The sequence below is a fragment of the Phaseolus vulgaris genome, chromosome 8 (assembly GCF_051622355.1).
Source record: "Phaseolus vulgaris cultivar YP4 chromosome 8, ASM5162235v1, whole genome shotgun sequence".
NCBI classification, from domain to species: Eukaryota; Viridiplantae; Streptophyta; class Magnoliopsida; order Fabales; family Fabaceae; genus Phaseolus; species Phaseolus vulgaris.
In genome coordinates, this window is record NC_143505.1 from 35818394 (window position 1) to 35825691 (window position 7298).

The 7298-nt window shown below is 36.7% G+C and overlaps 1 pseudogene; it reads right to left on the reverse strand.

Annotated features, from left to right (window-relative positions):
* Positions 1-6780: 6780 nt before the first annotated feature.
* On the reverse strand, positions 6781-6886 carry LOC137827362 (small nucleolar RNA R71; annotated as a pseudogene).
* Positions 6887-7298: the final 412 nt, after the last annotated feature.

Sequence of the window (7298 nt, forward strand, 5' to 3'; positions counted from 1 at the left end):
AGAGATAAAAGGAAGGAATCAGGGAGAGGAGGGGGATACGAAAAAAAAAACAGAGAGCAAGAGTTTTTCACACACACTACTAGTTTTCTCATTTGGTGGTTCTGTGGACTAACTTGATCGTCGGAGTGCAAACGGCCGCTAGAGGCGCCGTCTGTGTGTTTTGCAGGTCACGTTTGGAGATCCAAGAGAAGGTTCTGAGGGTGATTCTGTAGAAAACGCAGTCGCGTAGACGGGACAGAGTGTGCTACAGAGCGATTCCTCCACGTTCGAGTTGCCGGCAGGATCATGTCCCTTTCACCATGTGCTTTGTTAGCTATGGTTGATCCCTAAAGTCTAGGACAATACACAACTCCCTATCCTTGAGTGTAATGGGCAAAAAGTTTATCTAGCGAAAGACTCAAATGCTAGAATGAGTCGTTTCATATGAAAAAGCATTTTCAATCATCATATCTCTGCATGTGTCATTCCAGGTGGCTCAGAGTGATTGGTTCTCATTTTATACACTCATGACTCTTGGTTTTCCTTCAATTTTTTCAATTTGAAATCACTTACATCCTTATTTTGGTTCATTTTCTTAAAAGCTTTGCATCTTTGAGTAAAGCTTCTTCGTAATTTCGCTTCGTAGGTACATTCGATTTCCTCCTTCGGTTTTGTTTTACTAGCATAAAATTGTGGCATTTAGCATTTACTTTTTTGGTGAACCACAATTTAGCACTCTTTAGGGTTGAAAGTGGTTTGATTCGTTTTTGCATTTTTTCCCCTTTGTGATATTTCCTAGGTTTTCATGGCTTATGATGCATCATATCCAATGGGTCAAACTGACGTTACTGAGAGAAACTTATGGTTATACCTTTATAAAATGTTAAGACAGTCTAGTCACTATTAGACAATCTAATACCCCACTAGACAGTCTTATGAAGATAAGTAAGTCTATGAGGTTTTGATGATAACAAACATTTTAAAATATGTTAAGTTTTATAACTAAGTTTCTTCATGTGCGAATATTGAAATAAACATGTTAGACGATCTATTGTGATTAACCTGTTAGATAGTTCCATGGTGTTACACTGGTTAAACGATCTTTATGTGTTCAAATAGTTAGACAAAGTCTACATTATTAACATGCTAGACGACCTCACAATGATTAACCCGTTAGACAGTGTCATAGTGTTAAACATGTTAAATGGTCTCATTATGTTAAACGTGCTAGATGGTCTCACTGGAGCTTAACTCGCTAGACGATATAAAATTAAATATTATTCAAATTATTGTAACTAATATAATACATAAAATAAAATGTATACATATTAATATTAAATTGTTCTAATTCAAAGTAGTGACTTTAAGCTAGTGAATTCTGTTCCGTCCGGTTGACCGGGACGTCTTCGTGCGCGACCTCAACCGTCAGCTAGGGACTCCTTCCCACTGATTGCCTGTGAATTCCTGCAAAAAAGAGGACAAAGAGGTGCCCTAGCGGCCGTTTGCACTCCGACGCTCAAGTCAGCCAGCAAGAAACACCAAAACTAATCACCTCCGTCTCTGAGCACCGCGTATGGCACCCTGAAGGTGGTAAGAAATAACTGTGTATATGTGTGTGTGTTGTCTCTTTCAGGCAAAAATGTTTCCCCAGTCACTTGTACGTAACTTTGAAGCACGAGCAAGCAACTAGAGAGTTCTCTGGTAAATTTGCCAAAAGTTCCAACCCTTTTTCCAACATTCTCCGCGCTATTTAAACTACCCAAGCATTTAAAGCGCCTTAAAGCGCTTTTAATCACAAACGTAACGCACTCATTAAAGCGCTTAATTAGAAAACGTAGCGCATTTAAGACGTTGAAACGCTCGGGAGCCATTATAGTACCTGAATGCTCGAAAGGGAAACTGTATTAAATAACTTTTAATTACCTGGCACCTGACTAAAGGGTGTTTCTATTCTGGCATGGCTGTCGTACACGTGGAGGGCCTCACGACGCCATGACCCCATCTGGGGGCGCTTCTGCCCACCTGGGGACGTTCCTACGTGTGAGTCCTCCTGGTGGGAGTGCTACTGCGCTAGGGGTGACTTTTTGGGTGCCAACTCATGCCCCCAAGTATCTAGTCACTTACTTTGAGAGCGTATCTGCCTTCCTTTTGTACTCTGCACCCGGTTTCCCTGGGCGTGACTTTCCTCTTGAGTCGTATCTGCCCCACAGGCGTCTCTGGGGCGGCAGGAGCACTTCACGAGTCAGGCTGCCCTTCACTGGTACTATTACTATGGCCTTGAAGCCACCTTTTCCTTCTCTTTACCGCTGCCCCGTGCTATTGGGACCTGAGGCCTTCCCACGGCGTCGCTCCCTCCATGGTCTTTCCTACCCATGGGTATCGGGGAACCACACCGTGATTACCTTACTTTAGCACTGTTTGATCTGGCGACGCCCTGGTTGGGCGACGCCTTCACCTAGGCGACGCCTTGCCTTGGCGACGCTTCTGCTTGGCTGTTTGAACTGGCGACGCCCTGGTGGGGCGACGCCTTCCCTAGGCGACGCCTTGCCTTGACTTTGACTCCTAGCCGTTGACTTTGACTTTGACTTAGTCAACGCCCGGATACGGGACGGTACAAATTCAAGTGTCTCTTTCCATCTAAGATATTTTATATTTATAGGGTTTTTTTTCCTTTTTTGTGTTTGTTGGATAAGTTTAAGTAGTGGAAAACTAATTTGAGAGGTATGGGATGTAGGATATCATAAAAACGAGTTATGGAATTCAATAATTTAGTTGTTTCTCAAGCTCTCAAATTTTTGGTAACAAAATCATCGTTCTTATCAATCTCATTAAGGTTGGCTGACATGACATCCCACGACCAATGTACTCATCGCTTAAAATGCGGCCGGCAGTCGACAAACATATTTTCTAGAGGGTGACAAGCCCTTACCTAGTGCATAGACTTTATATTTCCCAACACTATCATGAGGTGTCCCTTTTACCCCGTGCTTGGTCAGCTATGGCTAATCTCCCAAGTCCAGGACGATATATAGGACCTTGGCCTCAAACCAAGTAGGTGAAGAGGTTTATCCAATGAAAGATTTGAATGCTTTTAGAATGAGTATTTCATATGAACAAGTTCAATCATCAGATCTCTGCACGCCTCGTTCCACAAGTGATTGGTTCTCACTTTATACACTCATGAATCTTGATTTTTCTTTAGTTACTTCCATTTGAAATCACTTATATCCTAATTTTGGTTCATTTTATTAAAAGTTGCATTCTTTTGGTAAAGCTTTTTCATCATTCCCTTTCGTAGGTACATTTGCTTTCCACCTTGGGTTTTGATTTACTGGCATGAAAGTGTGGTATTTAGCATTTACTTTTCTAATCAACCACGATTTAACACTCTTTAGGGTTGAAAGTGGTTCATTTTTTTCTTGCGTCTTTTCCCCTTTTCAGTGTTTCATGGGTTTTCATGGTTTACGACACATCATATCCATGGATCAAAATGGAGTTACTAAGAGAAACTTATGGCTATACCTATATCAAAAAGCTTAAAGTTATTCAAAATCTTCAAGCTCTTAGCAAAACCAAAGAGAAAAACATTAAGATTCAAGCTTGTGAATCAGACAAGGTCGTATGCAAGAATGAGGGTGATGATGCTAAGTGCTTTTGTTTTTTCTATGACATTATGTTAGTCCGACTAGGTTTAAGGTTATCCTTATATTTATTCAAAAAAGAAATCTTAATCGTGATGAATGCTGACCCTGCCCAACATCATCCTAACAGTTGGGCATTTGTCTGAACTTTTAGTATCTAATATGCTCACTTCAGTATTATACCAACTTCGAATATGTTCTTTTCCTTTTATGAGTTCAAATCATCTTCTCGTCAATTATGGCTTCGTTAAATAGTGTGAGTGGGAGAGGTCTCCTTTTAAAGTGTCAGACGGTATATCACCCATTAAAAAGCTCAAGCTTGCATCAAACGAATAGTGTGCTACAGGATCAGACTGAGAGCACAAATGATTATAATACTAAAGTGTACTACATGATAAGCATAGAAAGAATTATTCATGGTCAAAAGACCAACAAAATGAGTGGTAGAGGAAGCATTCAAAAACAAACGCCGAACAAAGTAAAGAAATTAGTTAAAGTTTGTACAAGAAAAGTAAACGAAGTCTACAAAAGAACTCAATGGACCAAAGAGTCACATACAACGTATCAGAGGAATTTTAAACACTTAGGAGCTCAAGAAAAATGCATTAGATGAAGATAAACGAGCTACACTGCATGCAAGAAAAGCATGAGCTTCAGACAAACCAGACGATGATCAAAGAACATGATAAATGGAGATCATGCGCTGGACGAACTAGTGACAAGGAAGTTTTCATATTTAATCTTTTCACCATTACATATGTTATTAACATGTTTTGATTGTGTTATACAAATCATATTTGATCAAAACACAGTATTTTAATTATGAGCTACATTGATATATCTTTGTAAAAGACATCTTGCGAAAACACAACTATACTTGATTAAGTTTTAAATTTGTGCTTGGAAAGGTTTTCGAAAAATAGAGCACAAATGCATTTAATGTCTTTATAAGGTTTTTCGAAATATACTTTGATACATATATTCAAGAGAAACTAAAAGATTTATTCTAAACTTGGATATATTAATTATATGTTTGAATCTAAGAATGTAATGGATTGATAATTCATTTGATATTAAAAGATATTAAGAAATTGTTATTCAATGATATGTTTTTTCTAAGAATTTTAATATATAAAATCATTGGCAATCATAAAGGTTTCCTACCTAATGTGTTTTTAGGAACCGTCAAGACGCAGAGGGGGACAAGGATAAATTGCATTATCAAGCGTCCAACGGATACAATGAAGTTATTGCAGAGTAATAAGTGCCTAAGTTCAGTAATATTTTATATTAAAATATAGACACTTATGAGTATTAATTGCTAATACATATAAAATAATCCATAACTTATGAATTTATACCTTTTTACATTTTTGTGATCTTTATTTGAATAAAAACATTTTATTCCCAAATTTGGTGTTAATTGCAAGTTTATAGGGAAGAATGGAGATATGGCCAAAGAAGAATGATATAAGCTAAAAGGAGAAAGTTGAAAGGCCCAGAACACACAAAAGAGAGAAAAAAAGTCCAACTTAGTAGCAAAGATTTTCGCTTAAGTGAGAATGCTCCAGTAAGGATTTTCATAAATTAACGCTTTACTCGCTTGAGCGAGAATGCGTTAGACAAATTGGGCCACTTTTATGTTTTATCAATAAGCCAATTAGCGCGACGCAGGAAGTCACCTAACCCTAGCAAATTAAGTTAAATAGGGGGCTAGAGGCACAACCCTAGGGTGCCAGATTGAGAGAGAAACACCATTGAGTGATTTGTAACCAATTGGGAGAATGGAAGGTGCTAGAAGTATGCGTGACTAATTCTACCCTTTGGGATTGGGAGGAATCTGTTTGAACTCTTATGTATTGAGGTGATATTTAATATGATATAATATTCTTTTCTTGATTGATTACTAGTATTGTTGTTTTGCTTCTAAATAGCTGTGACATGTTTGAGAATCTTAAATCTGACTGAGAGGTATTTTTAGGGTTCTGACCTAAACAACAATACTTAACATATTTGAGTGTTAGATATAGACTTGAAATGTTAATTACTATTAACGTCTGAGCAAGATTCTAAGTTGTTTTTATAAGTATGCTAGAGATTGATATTTAGGAAACATTCTTAAGAATTTTATATGCAAGAGATCGATATAAATGAATTTTCTACAGGCATCAATCTTCAATCAAAGAACTTAATATTGACATACTAATCAAAATACATGAGAGTGAGAGAGATGAAACCTAATCCATATTTTTCCAACTTGAAACAATCAATTCTTTTTCTGTTCTCTTATTGACGATTACCAACACAACCAATTTCAACACTCTTTTTATTGTTCTATTTTATATTTAGCGATTATTGTACTTGATAATTCATTGTTCCTTGTGGGATCGATATCCGACATTAGAGACAAATTATTACTTCTGACAATGTGGTGCACTTGCCGTAGAAAGTTATCAAGTTTTTGACGTCGTTGTGGGGGAACAATTTGATTTTTAGTATGAATTCCTAATTATTGTAAATATTCTAACTGTTTTTATTTTTTTGTTAATAGTTCTTGTTTATATTTCTGTAGTTTGTTTATATTTGTTTTTTTGTTAACTATTTTATTTTATTTTATTTTATTTTAATTGCAGATTTTTTTTAATTTGTTTTAATTTTATCTTCAAATTTATTTTGAAGATATTTTATTTTATTTGTGTTTTAATTTTTTTAAAAAAGAAAAAAAAAATACTCTATTTTTTCCCATTAATATCTTTCACGAAGAAAGCAACATGGCAAAAGAACAAGCACCACCTCCTAGGAGGACACTTGAAGATTATGTCATGTACCAAGGGCCAAGACATTTTTCTAGTTTGCAATACTTGCTACTACCAAGGCCTTGGAAATAAATCCTGATTTTCTCACTTTCATCAGTCATATCAATTTACAGCAATGGAACATGAGGATCCATATTCACATTTGGACTCATTTTATGAATTGGTGGGAACAATGGATTTTCAATCAGCTGATATTGAAATTGTTTATATGCGTTTGTTTCCTTTTTCATTGACCGGAAAGGCTAAGTTATGACTCAAATCACTTTCAAATCAGAGCCTCATTAGCTAGGAAGATGTAGATGAAACATTTTTGCAAATATTTTTTCCAATTTCTCGCTACATCAAAGCAAAGTCTAAAATCTCTATGTTCAGACAAAGAGCATATGAAGTCTTTTGTGAGACATGGGAAAGATTTAAGATGATATTGAGAAAATGCCCAAATCATGGGTTTGAAGATATTGCTCAACTGAGCATATTTCTCACTGGTCTCAGATCTGACACAAAGATGCTCTTAAATGCTGCAGCTGACGACATAATGATGGCTCTTGATGTAGAACAAGCGGCAAGGATTATTGACGCAGTGGCATCAACTGATTATCAAGCCCCACATGATAGACAAGGTATTCAAAAACTCTTGGCTTAAAATAAAATTCTGACACAATAGATTGAGCAACTACCCGCATAAATGGCTAAATTTCCCCAACACTTACATGTTGTTCATTCATATCAAAGTCGGAAATGGTGCATACAGGTTAGAAACCATGGAGGGAGGACCCATCCCTCGAACATGGAACACTGTTAATCTCAAGTTTTATTTTAGTTAATTGTTGATAAACAATATGACGCTATAGGGTGACGCTCT